Genomic DNA, 21,858 nt, shown 5'->3' on the forward strand with positions numbered 1-21,858 from the left:
CCCTGGGGTCACACAGACTCAGACAAGAGAGAGGACACACACACTTGCACTTGGGGGTAGCACTCAATGGCATCTTGTAGGCTGGGCATTTCTGAAAGATATCAACCATTATTTTGCTATTTTTGACCATCGGCTATTATCTGTCCCCAAATATGTTACCGGAATTTTCAAATATACAGAATAGTTGGAAGAATATTAAATGATCATATGTATAATTAAATCTAGAGTTAGTGATGATCGTTATTTGTTAAGGGCTTCCCTGATAGCTTAGTTGATAAAGAAGCCACCTGCAATGCAGAGACCCTGGTTTGATTCCTGGGTTGGGAAGATCAGCTGAGAAGGGATAGGCTACCCACTCCAATATTCTTAGGCTTCCCTTGTGACTCAGCTGGTAAAGGATCTGCGTGCAATGCAGGAAGCCTGGATTTGATCCCTGGGTTGGGAAGATCCCCTGGAGAAGGGAAAACCTACCCACTCCAGTATTCTGGCCTAGAGAATTCCATGGACTGTTTAGTTACTGTGATGGTTAAACAAATATTCTGACATATTTGCTTTGTATCTCTCACTTGCTGAATCTTTAAAAAGTAGGTTGAATATTAATAGTTATTTCTCTTTAAATTCTTTAGTATTTTCTAACATGTTACTAGATCCTTATCTTATATCTTTAAGATATCCTTATATCTTTATCCTTATATCTTATATCCTTATCCTTATACTTGTGCTGATACCTTTAGTATTTCTTTCAAAAAGAAAACTTCCATGTCCACATGCATTTCATTTTCTGAGAAAGTGGAATCCTTAGAGATTTTGTAGCAAATACAGTACTTTGGATCCTCAGGTGTAATTTGAAAGCTCTGATTTATTTGTTGTTGTTGTTCAGTCACTAAATTGAGTCTATCTCTTTGCAACCCCATCAACTACAGCACACCAGGCTTCCCCGTCCTTATGATGTATGCACTTGTTGAAAATTTAAGATAGTAGTAAAGTACATATATATATGTATATGCAGGAAATATGTGTATACACATAATACATTATGTGTATGTGTGCGTATATGTGTATGAAATGCATGTCTATAGGATGTATATATTAATATGTCTGTAGGAATTAGGACAGTTTCCAAATAAACTCACACAACAATTGATAGACATGATTTAGATTTTTTTTAAGTATTCGATTAATGAAAAATTAAAATAATGAAATAAACTATTGTTTTTAACAGTGAACACATTTTAAATGTTAACCAATCATGTATTTTAACAATGAAGTTAATAAGTTAATTTAATTCAAGATACAGTGAAACTTTTATTAGTTTAGTTTGAAAATTACATTTTCCCCTAAGTGAATTTAAATGAGCTTCATTGGCTGTTAAACCGTTAATTAAGCTTTTATTTGTATTTGGAGAATATTTGGCATCATTCAGGTAACCTTTCTGTAAATTATGTAGTTTCTGCATTTGTGCTTTTTCTGTTTTAGCTAATGAAGGCCAACATTCATGAATAGTGAATTTGAGAGTGACCTACTGTTTTTTCCTAATGAGTTAATATTTGATTTCTTAACATTAATTTTTCTTTAAGCCTCAGGTAATTATGGTTAATGCAAAAAATCATATTTTTTCTTTGTGGACCATAAAAACAATTCCTGTCACTGTCAGTGATATGACTGCTGCTTGCTTTCTGCAATCTGGATTTCGAAGACATGCTTCACTTTTATCTGTGGAGTGAGATGTGTGAGGTTGTAGATAATAAGTGCTTAAGATGGCTTTGAATAAAGATGCAAACATAGAAAGACATGAAACTTTATGATTTGTCCTTTAATTTTATAGTTTTTTTAATGGTCCTTTAACTAATAATTTTGATTTTACTATTTCCACAAAGGAAAGGTTGTTAACAATCTCAACAGGAAGAAAAAGTGACTAGGGAGACACAATTGCAGTATTTATTTTAGGAAATATCCCAAGGAACTTGTTATCCTGCTTTTATTAATTCTTTTTGAGCTGAGAATTACCTTGTTATCACTTTATTTTGTCAGTCAAGGAGTGGCTTTTGTAGAAATCATTCCCCGTCAGTGCCAGTTACCACCCGCATGCTGGTCATCCTCTCACCTTCTCCCTGTGATGCCTCAACGAGTGGTACCCGCACTAGGAGGAAGACTAACTCCATGGGTTAAACTGAATGTGCCTCAAGATTCTAGTTGTCTTTGCGTGTAATTCAGTAGGTGGCAGTCTTTTCATTCTGACTAAAGCTAGGATCTGTTTTTTGAACAGGTGCTCATATTACCTGGTCAATTAGTTGTTCGTCTGAAAGGGTCTTTTAAAAACGGTTTTATTCATTAGAACCATTGGGAATGTTTTGTATTAGAAAAGGATATGTCAGCTATGTTTGTGTATAGAAATGGAGCTTGCAGTGGGGTGGACTGGGGAATAGAAGATTTGGGATTCAGGGTCCTTGGGTAAGGATACCAAGGGATGGTGAAAGGAGGGAATGGAAAGAGGAAAGGATCTACATTTTCAGGCTTCCTCACACTCACATTGCCTGAAGCTGTACCTAAGAAGACCCGATCTGCTCATGTTTGGGAAGAATGATTTTTCTTTTAATTATCTGTTTGATGTGTAACCTTAAGAAGGAGCTGTCATACCTTCTAATCCTTAGTATACATTTAACAAGCAAAGTTTGCTCCTCAACTCAAATATTTATAAATGGTATTAAACTATACTATCTTCCTAAATCACATTTCTGGATTTGTATATTAATAAAGTAACAACTTAGTCTTCCATAGTTGTTGCAAAAGTATTGTAAAACATTTTCTTGGATGTAATATTTTTTGTTGCTTAACTTTTAGTCACACACACACCCAGCTACCCAGACTCATCCAACCAACAATAAGAGTATAGCTAAAGCAATTGCCAACATCTGCTGGATCATTGAAAAAGCAAGAGAGTTCCAGAAAAACATCTATTTCTGCTTTATTGACTATGCCAAAGCATAGTGTGGATCACAATAAACTGTGGAAAATTCTGAAAGAGATGGGAATAACAGACCACCTGACCTGCCTCTTGAGAAACCTATATGCAGGTCAGGAAGCAACAGTTAGAACTGGACATGGAACAACAGACTGGTTCCAAGTAGGAAAAGGAGTACATCAAGGCTGTATATTGTCACCCTGCTTATTTAACTTCAATGCAGAGTACATCATGAGAAATGCTGGGCTGGAGGAGGCATAACCTGGAATCAAGGTTTCTGGGAGAAATATCAATAACCTCAGATATGCAGATGACACCACCCTTATGGCAGAAGGTGAAGAGAAACTAAAAAGCCTCTTGATGAAAGTGAAAGTGGAGAGTGAAAAAGTTGGCTTAAAGCTCAACATTCAGAAAACTAAGATCATGGCATCTGGTCCCATCACTTCATGGGAAATGGGGAAACAGTGGAAACAATGGTTGACTTTATATTTCTGGGCTCCAAAATCACTGCAGATGGTGACTGCAGCCATGAAATTAAAAGACGCTTACTCCTTGGAAGGAAAGTTATGAGCAACCTAGACAGCATATTAAAAAGCAGAGATGTTACTTTGTCAACAAAGGTCCGTCTAGTCAAGGCTATGGTTTCTCCAGTGGTCATGTATGCATGTGAGAGTTGGACCATAAAGAAAGCTGAGTGGCGAAGAATTGATGCTTTTGAAGTGTGGTGTTGGAGAAGACTCTTGAGAGTCCCTTTGACTGCAAGGAGATCCAACCAGTCCATCCTAAAGGAGATCAGTCCTGGGTGTTCATTGGAAGGACTGATGTTGAAGCTGAAACTCCAGTACTTTGGCCACCTGATGTGAAGAGCTGACTCATTTGAAAAGACCCTGATGCTGGGAAAGATTGAGGGCAGGAGGAGAAGGGGACGACAGAGGATGAGATGGTTGGATGGCATCACCAACTCGATGGACATGGGTTTGGGTGGACTCTGGGAGTTGATGATGGACAGGGAGGCCTGGCGTGCTGCGGTTCATGAGGTCACAAAGAGTCGGCTACAACTGAGTGACTGAACTGAACTGAGCTAAAGCCTGACTATGTAGTACATTGAAATGAAGTGATGTTTTTTGAGCACGGAAATGATTCTAGGTATTGTTTATGAATATTAGAACATCAAATAAAATAATTGAATATAAAATATTTTGAACTCTTGTGTTGTAGCTTACAGATTATGTTTCACATTCATGCTTTTGATAGAAAAGCTTTTGAAAAATATTAAAGAGAAATTCTCTAATGGAAAAAACAAAGGTTTTAAATTCCAACCATTTAAGCAGCTGGAAATATATATTTCCATCTGGACATCATAAGAATTATGACCAAATACCTGGCTGCAATCCAGTTATGTTGTCCATTCATCCATCCATTCATCCATGCACCCATCTGTCTGTCCAGTTATTCATCAACATTCATCTAAAGACTAGTAGGTACACAGAGTGATGAACATAACAGATATGACCCCAGTTTTTGACTATGGCTGATATTCTACTGGAAAAAAAAAAAAAAAAAACTACATGTAAATAAATAAAGCAGATATATTCCATGGTTTCAAAGTGATATATACCTGGATGTATATAGACATATATCTGAATGTATGGCTCACATCTATGTTGGTATTTTTGAAAGGGCAGTCAGGGAATTATCCTTGTGGAGAAAATAATAAAGGTGAGGTCCAGTTGTTGAAAAAGAGCTACTTTTTAATTTGAAAGGAATAGGTACATACATTATATATATATATATATATATGTATATTTATATTTGAATAACTTCGTTGTACACCTGAAATTAATATAATATTGTTAATCACTATGATCCCAAATAAAATTAAAAAAAAAGTTTAAAGAGCCCCTTTTTTTAAAAATGGGAAAACATTCTAGGTAGATGAACATCATATGTAAAAATGTTGAGGCAGAAAGAAGCTACAAATCTGTCTATTCATTTGCTCAGCAAATATCTATTGCATGCTCATGATGTGCTGGACACCCCCATTCTGGGTGACTCTACGCTTTTCCAACAGCATTTCAATTGTGTCTTTTTCTAACAAAAGCAGATCTAAAGTGCACACTGTAGAATCATGCCACTCAAGTTCAGGTTCTGATTGCCAATTGTTACTTATATGAATTTGGAAAAGATACTGAATCTACCTGAGTCTCAGTTGCCCCTCTGTAAAATGAGGATACTAATAATCACTAACTCATAGCATATCCTATGGTTAAGTGAGTCAATTTTTATATAGACTATAGTTAGAATAGTTCCTAGCATATAAGTCCTCAGTAATTTTCAGGTACCCTTGTGTGACTATTTTGGTGACCCACTGATTTACTTTTAAAATGCCTATAAAGTTTCTGTGTACCAAATTACTTAGACACATGGTTTCAAGTCAGATTTGAAAGTAAGTATTTTCCTCTGAAAATAATCAGAACACTGGACTATGTTCAGGTCATTCTAAATTCTCCATGATTCCCCAAACAGCACCAGTAACATTCAGTTAAGTTCAGTCGCTCAGTCGTGTCCGACTCTTTGCAACCCCATGGGCTGCTGCACGCCAGTCTTCCCTGTCCATCACCAACTCCAGGAGTTTACACAAACTCAAGTCCATAGAGGTGGTGATGGCATCCAACCATCTCATCCTCTGCCATCCCCTTCTTTTGCCTTCGGTCTTTCCCAGCATCAGGGTCTTTACCAAGGAGTCAGTTTTTCACATCAGTTGGCCAAAGTATTGGAGCTTCAGCTTCACATCAGTCCTTCCAATGGATATTCAGGACTGATTTCCTTTAGGATGGACTGATTGAATCTCCTTACAATACAAGGGACTCTCAAGAGTCTCTTCAACACCACAGTTCGAAAGCATCCATTCTTCAGCACTCAGCTTTCATTATAGTCCAACTCTCACATGCATATATGACTACTGGAAAATCCATAGCCTTGACTAGATGGACCTTTGCTGACAAAGTAATGTCTCTGCTTTTTAATATGCTGTCTAGGTTGGGCATAGCTTTTCTTCCAAGGAGCAAGCATCTTTTAATTTCATGGCTGCAGTCATCATCTGCAGTGATTTTGGAGCCCCCCAAAGTAAAGTCTGTCATTGTTTGTATTTCCCCATCTATTTGCCATAAAGTGATGGGACTGGATGCCATGATCTTAGTTTTCTGAATGTTGAGCTTTAAACCAGCTTTTTCACTCACCTCTTTCACTTTCATCAAGAGGCTCTTTAGTTCTTCCTCACTTTCTGCCATAAGGGTGGTGTCATCTGCATATCTGAAGTTATTGATATTTATCCCGGCAATCTTGGTTCCAGCTTGTGCTTCATCCAGCCTAGCATTTTGCATGATGTTTTCTGCATATAAGTTAAATAAGCAGGATGACAACATACAGCCTTGATATACTCCTTTTCCCTGTTTGGAACCAGCCTATTGTTCCATGGACAGGGAGGCCTGGTGTGCTGCAATTCATGGGGTCGCAAAGAGTCGGACACGACTGAGCGACTGAACTGAACTGAACTGATTGTTCCATGTCCAGTTCTAACTGTTGCTTCTTGACCTGCATACAGATTTCTCAGGAGACAAGCCATGTGGTCTGATATTCCCAACTCTTATAGAATTTTCCACAGTTTATTGTGATCCACACAGTCAAAGACTTTGGCATAGTCAATAAAGCAGAAGTGGATATTTCTCTTGAACTCTCTTGTGTTTTTGATGATCCAACGAATGTTGGCAATTTGATCTCTAGTTCCTCTGCCTTTTCTACCAGCTTGAACATCTGGAAGTTCATGGTTCACATACTGTTGAAGCCTGGCTTGGAGAATTTTGAGCATTACTTTACTAGCGTGTGAGATGGGTGCAATTGTGCAGTAGTTTGAGCATTCTTTGGCATTGCCTTTCTTTGGGATTAGAATGAAAATGGAACTTTTCCAGTCCTGTGGCCACTGCTGAGTTTTCCCAATTTGCTGGCATATTGAGTGCAGCACTTTCACAGCATCATCTTTTAGCATTTGAAATAACTCAACTAGAATTCCATCACCTCCACTAGCTTTTTTTGTAGTAATGCTTCTTAAGGCCCACTTGACTTCCCATTTAAGGATGTCTGGCTCTAGGTGAGTGATCACACCATCGTGGTTATCTGGGTGTTGAAGATGTTTTTTGTATAGTTCTTCTGTGTATTCTTGCCTCTTCTTCTTAATATAAGGCTTCCCTGGTCAAGTCCATACCATTTTTGTCCTTTAATGTGCCTATCTTTGTATGAAATATTCCCTTGGTATCTCTAATTTTCTTGGAGAGATCTCTTGTCTTTCCCATTCTATTGTTTTCCTCTCTTTCTTTGTATTGATCACCATGGAAGGCTTTCTTGTCATTCCTTGCTATTCTTTGGAACTCTGCATTCTAGTGAGTATATCTTTTCTTTTTCCTTTTGCTTTAACTTCTCTTCTTTTTTCAGCTATTTGCAAATAACCTTACCCATATTTAAAAGCAATTTCTTTGTTCCTGAAAAATCAAACCACTTAAAAGCAGCTTTCTTTTCACCTTTCCTTACTTCAGTTAATTTTTTTGTGATGCTTATGTAATTCAATTGCTGCTCACAGTGACACAGAGCTGAATATTTCTACTTTCTTTGACATTCAGGAATCATACCATACCTGCCTTACTTTTTTGGGGAAGTGAAATCATTGGATAATGACATAGACTTTTGCTGACACATAGAAAACATGTTAGCTATTGTTATTTTGTCTAAATGTAGTGGTTCCATATCCTTCTTTTTCTTATTTGTAATTTAAGTATTCCTATTTGTATTTGCTTTTTTTTTTTTTTTGTGGGACCTGTTTGTTTGCTTTTTGATATTGTGACAAAATTTGGGGTATTTTTCTTAGTGACTTTCTTGTGCTTTTTCTTCTTCTTTGCCTTTGTTGCCCTTGTCTTCACACCTAAACCCATGTTTTGGAACATGGTAGAGAAGAATATTTTGAATGGATGAATGAATGAAACGTTTTGCATCTTACTTTAAATCCTCAATTTATTTGTGAGACCTCTCTATGCTACTCCTGCTAAGTTGCTGCAGTCGTGTCCAACTTTGTGCAACTCCATAGACGGCAGGCCACCAGGCTCCCCCGTCCCTGGGATTCTCCAGGCAAGAATACTTGAGTGAGTTGCCATTTCCTTCTCCAATACGTGCATGAAGGCTAAGTTGTTTCAGTCGTGTCTGACTCTGTGCAACCCCATGGACAGCAGCCCACCAGGTTCCTCTGCCCACGGGATTCTCTAGGCAAGACTACTGGAGTGGGTTGCCATTTCCTTCTCTGAGACCTCTCTGTAGTCTTGTTAATTTGATTAGCTGCTTTTTCCTTTCAGGAATCATTTATCTAGTGCCGGAATAGAGTTGGAATATGGTGTGTGGTCAATATTTGTTAAGGAATAAATAAATATGCCATGGCAGTTTTGAAATTTAGTTTTGAATGGTTTAGTTCAATTTATGAGCTGTACTTATAAGAGAAAATGTATAAAATATTTCAACTTCAGAATTTCTATTTATCTTAAACTGATGACTTTTGGACAGTAACAGAAAAAGAGTGTGTCTAGTGGAGATATGACCATTTATATAAATGTAAATATCATATGGTTTATAGTCCTCTTGGATGCTGATTTTTTTAAAAAGAAACCAGAGCTATATGTATTGGGTCATTTCAAAAATGCTATCCAGTGGGCTAGCTAGGCTTTTTCTTCTTTACAAATTATTTAATTCAGGGAAGTAAATTTATTAAATTTTAGTGAAACAAATATTTATGTGACTCTGGAGTCATATACTCCTCCTTTAAATTCTAGCTTTGACATTTACTAGCTGTATGACCTTGAGTAATTGGCTTAATTTCTTTGTATGTTGATTTCTTTTTTTATAAAATGGTAATGATATTAGCACAGTCTTATTGGTTTGCTATGTGAATTAAATGAATCAATGAATGTCATGCACTGAGAACAATGTTTGTATATATTTAGCAATACTCAAGAGTTTATCAAAAGGATTACTAGTATTTCTGTTAATAGTGTATGCTAAACACTATGGTAGGTTCTGAATTCAAGAGATGCTTAGGGCAAATATGCAGGACAGAGGGAACTCTGCTTAGTGCTCTGTGCTGACCTAACCAGGGAGACCCCCAAAAGAGGGGATACATGTATATGTATAGCTAATTCACTTTGCTGTACAGTAGAAACTAACACAATATTGTAAAGCAACTATATTTTGATAAAATTTAAAAAAAAAAATCTATGCAAGAAGCAGGAAGAAAGCTGTGCTCTGATTAGCAAAGGTTCCCATTCCAATCAGCTGACAAAGAGACATAATTTTTCTGTGATTCTGCTTTGTTTCTATTAGGTGTGAAAACTAAAAAATGACAGTCCTGCTGAGCTTAGGGAGATATTTGTGATACCTGAAGTTCATATGTTCAAATGTTGGCTTTCATATATGATAAAAAGAATTGAATATTAATGTTTATCTAAAATTCAGATTCCATTTTTTATTGGAATTCTACAATTCTTCAAAGCAATCTCAAATTTTTAGGTAAGTACAAATAACTTTTTGTCACTATAGCTTTTCAGAGATAGTGATCTGACCTAACATCTCCTGATTTAGTGTGTGTATACTGTATTTTTAATATATTACTTTAGAATTCTTCCTATGATATCTGTGGTTTTGAAATTTGTCTTTTATCCTTTTGAATCAACCAGAACATTGGCCTACATGCAGTACATTCCCAATTGTCTTATATCGCCATGCTAAACTGCCAAAATTAGGAAATAGAGATAGATAACATCACCATCATTTAATCCTGTTCAAATTATACCAGTTGTCCTTATATCTTTTATAGAAAAATAATCAAATTCAGAAACTTTCATAAATTTTGTTGTTATGGATCTTTTTTTTTATTTTTTTGGACTAGTGATTCAAGTATACATGTTTCAATGCCATCTTTATTCTCCTGAATCTTGGAAGATTTTGTTTTACAATTTTGTTCTTGATATTCAAGACCTTGACCCATTTAAAGATGAGACTAGTTATTTTTTCAAAGTTCTTCAATTTGTGTTTATCTTTTGCTTACTCATGATTATATTAAAATCTGCCTTTTAGGAGGCATATGGTAGAAGTGATTGTCTTTCGCCCATGCATCCTGTCAAGTGGCACACAATTTTTATCTGTTGTGTTACTAATGGTATTTGCTTTGATTACTTAATTAAGCTGATATCTACCATTCACTGTTTTCTCTTTTTGAAATTAATAAATATCTTGTGGGACCTTACTTTTTAACCATTACTTATCATATTATGGACTTATGGTTTCCTGTTTTTATCAGTGCTTTATGATTCATTGCCTTGACTGCTTGTTTTGATACTCAAGTTTACAAGAGCCTCTCCAAGCTGTTCTTTATGTCCCTTTGTGATCTCACCACTTCTTGAATACTTATTTGCTTTGCATGTGTGCTGAGTTGCTTTGGTTATGTCTGATGCTTTGTAACCCCAGGGACTGCAGTCCCCCAGGCTTCTCCATCCATGGGTTTCTCCAGGCAAGAATACTGGGGTGGCATTAGGCACCCCCCAGAATGTCTCTTGCTTATTCTGTTTTCCCTGCCTCAGCTCAGGAAACAGTCATTTTTACAGAGTCCTACTTCCTTTTGGTGAAAAATGATATTTGGTGAAGAGCTGGGCTTTACATATACTTATGGCTAGGGTATCATTTGTCCTAGACTATCTCTGTGAACAGTGCACACGTAGGTGTTCATACACTTTCATATTTATTTGTATTTCTATCTGTATATGTTGAAAACCATTTATACCATACTCCCAATTTCAATCTGCCACCACATGGGCCATAATAGAGTTCTCCTGTTGTATGTTTGCAACTCCATTTTCTGACAGGAAGACCAGGTTACATCATCTTTATTTACTCATTTGACCAATGCCCTCTCTACAGCCAACATTCTGTTGCCATTTCCACTCTTTTATGTGATGACACCCCTTCACTCTGCTTGGCTCCGGCTCCCAGGCCTAGATGCCTGCTCACACTATGGAGACACCCTTCTTCTCACCCTCTGTGGCCTCCTGCTGTGGTGGACCACACCCTCCTGAGGAGGCTTTCCTTTCCTCTCCTCAAGCAGTGCCACCAGCTCCTGATTATGCCTTCCTCCACTTTGTGGGTGGCCTTCCCATCCCATGTGATCCTGTGTAGACTCCGTCACTCCACACCAGGTTGCCTCTCTTCAGATTTACCTTTCTTGTCCTGCACAGACTCTGATGCGCTGCTTGTGTGTATTGTTAGTGGCTCAGTCATATCTGACTCTGTGTGACACCATGGACTATAGCCCACAGGCTCCTCTGTCCACAGAATTCTCCAGGCAAAAATACTATAATGGGTTGCTATTCCCTTCTCCAGGCATCCCACCCAGGGATCAAACCTGGGTCTCCTGCATTGCAGGCAGTTTCTTTACCATCTGAAACACCAGGGAAGCCCTACTCTGCTTGGGGGTCCCCCATTTACAGCGACTTCTCAGGACCAACACATGTGTGAATGTGTGAATACCTGCTTTGCTTTGCTGTACTTAATGATGTAAGAATTAATTATTAAGGAAGCTAAGAAAATGGAAGAGAAGACAAGGCAAAGGATAGAAAGAGAAGGAAAATAACAAGCCAGATTATGTTTAGAAATAATAATAAAAACTAATGAGTACTTTTAGAAGGATAAAAAAGAAACATTGCTCGTCGCTGCCAGTAAAAGGTGAATTAATCTGTCTTCATTCTTAATAGCATTGATTGGTTTACTAGCATGCATATCCCCCATTCTCATACCCCTAATTCTCCATTCTCTGATGAATTTTGTGTTATCTAGCAAGAGAACTAGTTAGGCGAGTATTTTAGTATTCTGATATGTCTTTTGGGGTCTCAGTATAGGGTGCATATAGCTTAGTATAGAAAAAGAAGACTTTAAATAGGAATCAGGAGATCAGGGTTGCCCCTGAACAGGCTGATAATTTGTGAGGCCTCATTGAAAACTAGGATTATATTAATAAGTAAGTGCACAATGTAGTAATTCAATAAATACTTATTGTATGACACTGAAATTGTTTATTCAATAAATACATTTTATTGCTTGTTTGATTCAATGTATGCAAATGTTCAGATAAGAAAGACCAAAGAAATAGAAAATAGATTAGTGGTTTTTAGGGCCCACCTTCAGGGAGGAGACAGAGGGAATAACTGCTAATGTGTATGGGGTTCCTTTTGAGGATGATGGTAATATTCTGAAATTAGATCATGGTAATAGTTATACAACTTTGTAAAATATACTAAAACCCCCAAATTGTGAACTTTAAAAGGGTGAAATTTTATGATATGTGAAGTATATTTCAGTAAATGTGTCATTTATTAATAACATGTCCTACTATATATATATATATACACACACATATAAAAGCATCTTTCATTAGAAATATGTGGGATGAACAATTATATGTTAGTTACTAAAAAAAAAAAAAGCAAAAATGCCTGCAATTAGAATTGAGCCAGTTATAAGACTTATGCAATTTTGGAGAAGATATAACCAAAGGAAATGTAGTTCACATGGCCAGAAAGACCATCACAGTTGAGGAATATCACCATCAATTTTGATAGTGAACATCAGAAAGAGCCCAGGTATTGGACCCTGAAGACTTGATTGTGTTATATTGAGTGCTGAAATGCTAAGCGGCCTTAGAGACTGGGAAGCATGACATTGATATGGGAGAAAATTTAGGACTGTAAACATATTTTGAATAAAAAGCAATATAAAATGGATGAAAAATAGCATTTGTAATAGCCACAATTTAATTCTTCAAATATGTTAAGACACATAAAATGAAAATGTTAGGATTGGTATCCTTTAAAATGTTAATATGCTGATATCCTTTCTTTTTGGTGTAGTGAGATTATGCATAATTTAAAAAATATATGGGCCTTAAATATTTTCCAAGTGATAACGTAAATAGCTTTTATGCTTAGAGAGATAAAAGTAAATGTTTTTGGGGAAAATGGGATTCTGATAGTGTGATATGCATAATACTAAAATGAAATATTAACTGCAATGCTTCATTTATCAACATGCATAGAAAGTAATCTTGTCATTTCTCTTTATAGATATTTAGTATTGTTGGCCTTCCTGCAAAATGCTAATAGCATAGTCACTAATTATTATGACAGTCCTATTTGAAAATAGCTAGTTTAGGTAGCCAGATGTATTCATGGATATTTTTATTCTCATTTTCCTTCTACCATCACAGACTTTCTTCTTGGATCATTTCCTTCTTTTTAAAGAATACTAATAGAAATTTATACAGTGAAGTTCTGTAAAACTGATCACATTTTTTGTTTATCCAAAACCGTTTTTATTTTACCCTTGTACTTGAAAGCTAAATTTGTGGGAAATAAAGTTTTAAGATGACTTCCCCACTCCTTCCCCTCCTCAGCTGTTTGGACATATGCCGTTGTATTCTTGTTTTCATTTTTGCTCCTTAACATTCTGCTGTTACTCTACTTCTGCTCCTGCTCAGTTAATCTTTTTTTTCTGCTTAAGTTTAATAGAATATGTTTTTTTGTGCTCTTTACTATCAGTAGGACTAATTTAGGGTTTCATTTAATTTATATTGCTCAGTATATAATTCACTTTTATGTCTTTCTTCAGTTCTAAAAAGTTGCTAGCCATTATTTTTCAACATATCCTTCCCTCCACTCTCTATTCTTTCTTGATGGATTGTGTATGTTCGACCTTATTTTGTCCTATATAATCTCTTAACAAATCTTTCATATTTCCTACCTTATCTCACAATGCTTTATTTTGATTGGTTTATTTTGATACATATTTTGTGCAATAATTTTCTCTAGTTGGTTTCTAGTCTATTCTTTGTCTGCTGATTGTTTTTGTTGTTTATTTGTTTCAATAATTATTTAAGTGATAGAAATTTCTTTTGAAATTTTTAGATATGACTGGCCATTCTTAATAATCTCCTATTGCTTGTTATTTGATTTTCTAAAATTTGTTTCCATATTTTTGATTATATATTTAGTTTCACAGTTCTAAAATCTTAAATACTGGGAGCATGTGGCTCTTTTATTTTTTGGTTTTGATGTCAATCTCATGCAAAGACTTGTTTTCTTGTACATTATTATTTATTTATTTATTTATTTTTTTGTACATTATTTTTTAATGTTAGGTTATATATTGAGTTTAATATGTGAGAATTCCAAGTGTCTAAATGAGGGGCAATTTTTATTTTCAGAGAGGATTTGTTCTTCTGTTTTTCAGGAACTTGTAATACCCTGGATCCACTGTAATTTTCTTAATGGGAGACTCTGGTTCTAGAACTTTGTCTTGTTGAAACTTAATGCTTGATTTTCTTATATTTGTCCAGGAATTGGCATTGCCCCACACGGGATCTTGTATTATTTGTGGCTCTCAGGCATCAACATTCTCTTCCTCTCTTTTCCTCTTGATGTGGAAATGCCTTTACTTTTTTTCAAGAGTCTAGTTATATGTTAGATTCAAACCAATTCATGAAATCTCCTCCCTCAACAAATTGAGATCAGAAAGCCCCTCATACCTTCATGATGGGAGAAGCTTCTATTTACCTTCCATGTTAGTAATTAAAAATTTTGTATCTTAAATCTTCCTCTTTTTGTTTGAAATCTAGATTCTAAATCTATTGTGGTATATAGTTAGCTTTTCCAACTAGTCCTTATCTCATCCCATTCCCTTTTTACATATTTGAATTCAAGAAAGTTTTTTTAGATGAATATACTGCTGCTTAAAAGGATTTCTGTCATTTCCCATAAGTCAAATTTTGCAGGTATGATTACGAGTGGATCATGACTCCCTTTTTCTAACCATGCTCAATTAATTTGTTATACATGTTTTATTCTGCTGTGGTTTAAAAAAAAAAAAAAAAAACTGCTCTATTTTTCCCAGTTGATTTGTGAAGAAAATCAGTATTAAAGAAATGGAGTTCTAATACCTGAAACGTAGAATAAATGTGGGAAAGTGGAGATTAGCTGGAGTGCAATGATACTTTACTTAGATTTATTTAGGTGAGTGTGGTAATACTGATTTGAATTGGTGTCCTTAAGTATTATTTATGAGAAGAAAGCAAGTGCTGGAAAGGTTAAGATTAAATGATTAAGTTGATTATAATATCTCCAGCATATGGATAATTCCACTTTAGCTTGTGATGAAATTGCTCTGAAATGTTTAAAGCAAGATATCTGCTCAAAGTAATTTGCTTCCATCGCATCTTTCTCCTAGCTGTGAAAATACACATTAATCTCTGAGCATTTTGCTTTTCATCTAACGCTTTTATATGTTAAAAAACAAAAAACAGCCTGCCTAGATTTCATCCTTGCCTTCAGCTATGACCTCCTAAGAGTGTATATCAATGCCATAGGAAGCCTCAATTCTCTTTGGAATGAAGGTAAAAATAGGTTTTCACATAAGAAAGAAAAAAGGTAGATAGGGTTTAGAAAGGAGACACAAAAATCGTAACTGTTAAACTTGACTATCCAGTCCTAGAAACATCCTTTGAAGTGTGAAGGAGGTAGATTTTAGAGAAACAAATGGAAATTTTATTTCGTGAGGCAAATGGCTGATCCTCTGATTTTATTTGTACCCATTTCATCTCCTGTATTAGACTGGGAGATCTTGTGGGCAGGGGTCTGTTCCTACATGTCTTATCAGTCACATCTGCCAAAATACAAACACTGTCAGTAGAGCTGAGATGAATTGAGATTGGTTTTTCCAGAAGGTTAACTGGGGGAAATGAAGAATTGAGAGCTTTTCCCCAAAAAAGTTATTTGTGGTATCTCTTTAGTAGAGGGCTAATATAAGCCAGGGACTGCTTTTGGGGAGTCCTATGCTGGTCAAACTTTGGGTAGTTACCTCTTGTCTATTAAAGTAAGCATCCTAGTTGGTCTGTTTGCTTCCAGTCGTAATCTGACACAATTCATTTTACACAGAGCAGCCAGAGCTGTAATATTTTAACAAGTGAAAGTGAAAGTCACTTAGTCATGTACGGTTCTTTGCAAACCAGTGGAATGTAGCCTACCAGGCTCCTCTGTCCATGGAATTCTCCAGGCAAGAATAATGACTGGAGTGGGTTGCCATTCCCTTCTCCAGGGGATCTTCCCAACCTAGGGATTGAACCTGGGTCTCCTGCATTGCAGGCAGATTCTTTACTGTCTGAGCCACCAGGGAAGCCCAACGTATGTCAAATCATCCTGTTTCAAAATACTCCATTGCTTTCTCTTACCACAGTCTGCAGGGCCTTGCACTGTCCTCCCCGTGCAGTTACTGCTTGAGGCCACTCGGGCTCTCTTTCCAAAACAATATGCCCCAGCCACACAGGCTCCTCTCTGTTCTTTGTTTTTGCTGTTGTCTTAATTAATTAGTTTTTATTGGAGTATAATTGCTTTACAGTGTTGTGTTAGTCTCTGCTGTACAACAGCATGAATCAGTTATATGCATACATATATCCCTTCCTCTGGAGCCTCCCATTCGCTTTCCATCCCGCCCCTCTAGGTCATCACAAAGCACTGAGATGAGTTCCTTGTACGATACGCAGCTTGCCACTAGCTATTTAGTTTACACATGATAGTGTATGTATGTCAAGTCCAGTCTCCCAAGCCATCCCACCCTCCTCTCCTGCTTTGTGTCCACAGGTCTTTTTTCTACATTTGTGTCTCTGTTTTTGCCCTGGTTCGTCTGTGCCATTTTTCTAGATTCCACATATATGCGTTACTAAACAATACTTGTTTTTCTTTTTCTGACTAATTTCACTCTTCTAGTTCTATTCATCCTCTCTGTTCTTTGAACATTTTTTTGGATCTACTTTTCCTTCTTTCTGTCAAGCTCTCTCCTAGACTTTTTCACATGTTAATAAGAGAATATATGTTCATCTTTTAACTCCTTCAACTTCAGATCCAAATGTAATCTGAGGGAGACTTTTCCTATTCTAAAGTAGGCCTAACCCAGATTCTTTTAATCTATTATTTCTATCATAAATTAGCACATCACCCTGATTTATGTGCTGTGTAATTTGTCACAATTTTAGTATTCTTAGTCTTATTACATTTTACTTGTATTGACTTCTTTGTCTCTTGTTACTAGCCTAATGTTCATGAAAACACAGGTTTTACTCTTTGGTTCTTTTGTGTATCTCCAGTACCTACTAAAGTTACCAGAATGTATAGATACTCATTAAATTTTGTGAAGGACTCAATAGATGAATAGTATATGTAACTCTTAACTTGATAACTTTAATGGCATAGGGAATTTCCCCTTGGTTACAATTATGTATGATGCCTTTTACCATCCTATTGGAGCAGCTATTTAGAAGAGATATGGATCCTCTTTATATAGTCTTGAAGTCAGGGGCAGATTGTGAAACTCACACATGACTAAATGGATGCAGTGAAATGATAATGCTAAGTAATGTGGAATTTAGGGCCTAAAGGACCTTTTTGCTATAGAATGTCATTGCCTCTAAGCGTTTTCAGAAAATAGAGGTAGGAAATATATGTGTGAATACCAACCTGTGTGTGTGTATATATACATATATATATATAATTTTATGTATTTTATATAAAATTATATAACTGCATTCACAGGTTGATATATATATGTGTATGTATGTATATATGTGTGTGTATATATATATATAAATATATAATTATGTATAATGCACTGTCCATCTGTATCAATGTTAAGCTAAACATGAATTTGTGCTAATGTTTCTGACATTTATCCAGTAGCACATGGATTACTCTAGTCTTCCTCCCTTCAGTACAGTTCAGTTCAGTTCAGTTCAATTCAGTTGCGTACGACTTTTCGTGACCCCATGAATCACAGCATGCCAGGCCTCCCTGTCCATCACCATCTCCTGGAGTTCACTCAGACTCATGTCCATCGAGTCAGTGATGCGATTCGGCCATCTCATCCTCTGTTGTCCCCTTCCCCTCCTGCCCCCAAATCCCTCCCAGCATCAGGGTCTTTTCCAGTGAGTCACCTGTTCGCATGAGGTGGCCAAAGTATTGGAGTTTCAGCCTCAGCATCAGTCCTTCCAATGAACCCTGGGACTTGTCTCCTTTAGGATGGACTGGATGGATCTCCTTGCAGTCCAAGGGACTCACAAGAGTCTTCTCCAACACCACAGTTCAAAAGCATCAATTCTTCAGCACTCAGCTTTCTTCACAGTCCAACTCTAACATCCATACATGACCACTGGAAAAACCATAGCCTTGACAAGATGGACCTTTGTTGGCAAAGTAATGTCTCTGCTTTTTAATATGCTATCCAGGTTGGTCATAACTTTCCTTCCAAGGAGTAAGCGTCTTTTAATTTCATGGCTGCAATCACCATCTGCAGTAATTTTGGAGCCCAGAAAAATAAAGTCAGCCACTGTTTCCACTGTTTCCCCATCTATTTCCCATGAAGTGATGGGACCAGATGTCATAATCTTAGTTTTCTGAATGTTGAGCTTTAAGCCAACCTTTTCACTCTCCTCTTTCACTTTCATCAAGAGGCTTTTTAGTTCCTCTTCACTTTCTGCCATAAGGGTGGTGTCATCTGCATATCTGAGGTTCTTGATATTTCTCCCAGCAATCTTGATTTCAGCTTGTACTTCTTCCAGCCCGGCATTTCTTATGCTGTACTCTGCATATAAGTTAAATAAGCAGAGTGACAATACACAACCTTGACGTACCCCTTTTCCTATTTGGAACCAGTCTGTTGTTCCATGTCCAGTTCTAACTGTTACTTCCTGACCTGCATATAGGTTCTCCCTTACTTATCTGTAATCTTTCACTCCAACAGTGAGAAACCTGGCTTCTACCATCTGATATCCATTTACTTATTTGTTCAATCCCAGTACATATAACCTGTGATTTTAGAATTATTAACCCATATCCCTATGGGAAACCACTTTAGCAACTACTGTGCATAAAGTGCTGACCTACAGTTCTTTTGGTCTTTAGAGTTATAGCCCAGCATTGTTTCCCATGTTACTCAGGGCAGCACTTTTCCTGCTACACAGTTAGATACTTTTGCCAGTGTCTGCATTGCATCTTGGGCTCTCAATCTCCTAGTTGATTGTTCTATTTATATATATTAAGGTTAATTTTTTTGTGTTGTAAGAATGTATGAATATTGATGAATATATAGCATCATGTATCTAACATTGCATTGCTATACAGAATAATTTCACAGACCTAAAAAATCTCCTTTCTTCATCTATTGAAATACCTGTCAAATACTGATCTTTTTCATCATCTGTATAGTTTTGCTTTTTCCAGAATGCCATACAAATGGAAATGTACAGAAGGTAGCCTTTTCAGATGGACTTGTTTCATTTAGCAGCATGTATGTGAGATTCATTATTGTCTTTGCATGGTTGATGAGCTCATTGCTTATTATTGCTGAGTAGCATTTCATTGTATGCACACATCAGGTTTGTCTATCCCTTCATCTTTTGAAGGACTTCTTGCTTGCTTTCTGTTTTTGATGATAATGAATAAAGCTGCTTAAACCTTCATTTGAAGGTTTTGTGTGGACATAAATTTCAACTCATTTGGTTAAGTCCTAAAACCTTGATTACTAGGGTATATGGCAATGATTTACTTAGGTTTGTAAGAAACTGTTAAGCTTCCAAAGTTAATATACCATTTGCTTTCCCACCAGCAATGAGTAATAGTTCCTATTACTCCATGTAATTGATATAGTTAGTGTTTTGGATTTTAGTCATTATAATAGGTGTGTAGTGATATCAAATTGTTTTACTTTGCATTTTCCTAATGAAAAAGGTTGCTGGATGCTTTTTTCTTATGCTTATTTACTATCTCTGCATCTTCTCTGGGGAGATGTCTGTTCAGAAATTTTGGCTATTTTTAAATTGTCTTGGCTATTTTAAAATGTGTTTTATTGTTGAGTTTTAAGATTTCTATGCATGTTTTAGAAAAAAGCCCTTTATCAGATATTTGATTTTCAAATATTTTCTCTCAGTTTGTGGCTTGTCTTTATAGTCTCTCAATAGTGTCTTTAACAGAACAGTGTTTAATTTTAATGAAGTCCAACTTATCAGATACTTTTCAGGAATTATGCCTTGGTGCTCTGCCTAAGAACTCATCACTAAACCTGAGGGCATACACATTTTCTCCTGATGGTTATTTTTCAGAATACAAATAATTTTTTTTTTTAACTGCAGGAAGCATCTGTGATAACTACAATTAATGATTTTTTAAAAAACTTGCAGCCAAATGTCTATATTTTATTAATAAGAAAGATGACTTTTAATTTTGTACAGAGATGGTTATGAAATACTGCTTACATAACATACAGAAATAAAGTCAAAGTCATTTAAAAGCATTTGTAAAATATTTCCAATTGCAGTGCTAGGCAGTTGAGGATTAATTTTCTTTAATTATTATTATACCTGTACAGATAATAGGTCCATTCATCCCCCTTCACATGTAGATAATTCCCGTTATTATTAAATGGAGTTTTCTGTGTAAGAAGAAAGGGAAACATTTAAACTTTAAAGGGAGAAACCAATACCAACTGCTCAGGAGGCCATGTTCTCTCAACCAGTAGATGTCATTCTTCCACTATTTTAATGTGACTTTCTAATCGCTACCTTTAGTTACCTGTCTTGATGACAGATTATGAAAACCAGTTTCATTTCAGTCTATATTTCTCTTGATCATTGTTCCAAGTTGGTATCTTTCCCCTTCCACAATAGGAATCATGACAGAGTGTGAAGTTGGGGTGGTTTGACAAAAGTGACTGTTGATAAGATTCTGTCTTTCAGTCATTTAGCCCTTGGTGTGGAATATTTATCTACTTATTCAGTTCACAGTAAAACAATGATTAACTTGAAATTGAGAGACATTCTGTTCTCATCTGTCTTTCAGAGTAAGGCATTCCATGATCTTTTTGGGGATAAAGATAAACAGGAAAATGTTACTTATAGTTTGTGTAAGGTTCAAACAGAGCAGTCAGGAAACACAGGGGCCATATTCGCTTTGCTCTTCAGATGCAGACATGGAGATGTCATCTCTTTCTTGAGGGGACAATCCCTTACCAAATCCCATCTAATTGCCCCTCCTTCATGCCTTCATTACACTTTTTAACTATATAGTGAAAGTGAAAGTGAAAGTGAAGTCGCTCAGTTGTGTCCGACTCTTTGCGACCCCATGGACTGTAGGACTTAATTATCCTGCACTAGTATCTATAAGTAGGCACACCACCCCTGTATTAACCCACATTAATTTAATTAGTAAATATTTATGGTATCTGATTGTTTCAAGCACATTTCAGGCAATGGAAACACTATGGTGTATGTCACAGTAATTGCCTGTAGGACAGTGAGGGACAGGAGAATCTGGATAAGAAAATAGCCAGTGGCTCTCCAAGATAAAAATGTTACCAAAGAACTAAAGAGAGACTATTATGGAAGCATAGGGAAAGAACATCTTTCAGTCTTGGGGAATCAAGATAGTTTTCCAGAAAATATACCTAAGCAGAATTCTTAAGTATTAATAAAAAATATGAAGGAGGATGCAGCTAGGGTGTGATAGCAAAAGACAAAACGTAATTTTAGGAAAAGTGCTTTTATTTTTTTCCACTGTTTTATTCCTGGTACTTAGAACCATAAATAGTGATTGTTGTTTTTGTTCAGTTGCTCAGTTGTGTCCAACTCTTTGTGACCTCATGGACTGCAGCACACCAGGCTTCCCTGTCCTTCACCATCTCCTGGAGCTTGCTCAAATTCTTGTCTAGTGAGTTCTTCACTG

The sequence above is a fragment of the Bos indicus x Bos taurus genome, chromosome 7, assembly GCF_003369695.1.
Source record: "Bos indicus x Bos taurus breed Angus x Brahman F1 hybrid chromosome 7, Bos_hybrid_MaternalHap_v2.0, whole genome shotgun sequence".
Classification (NCBI taxonomy): domain Eukaryota; kingdom Metazoa; phylum Chordata; class Mammalia; order Artiodactyla; family Bovidae; genus Bos; species Bos indicus x Bos taurus.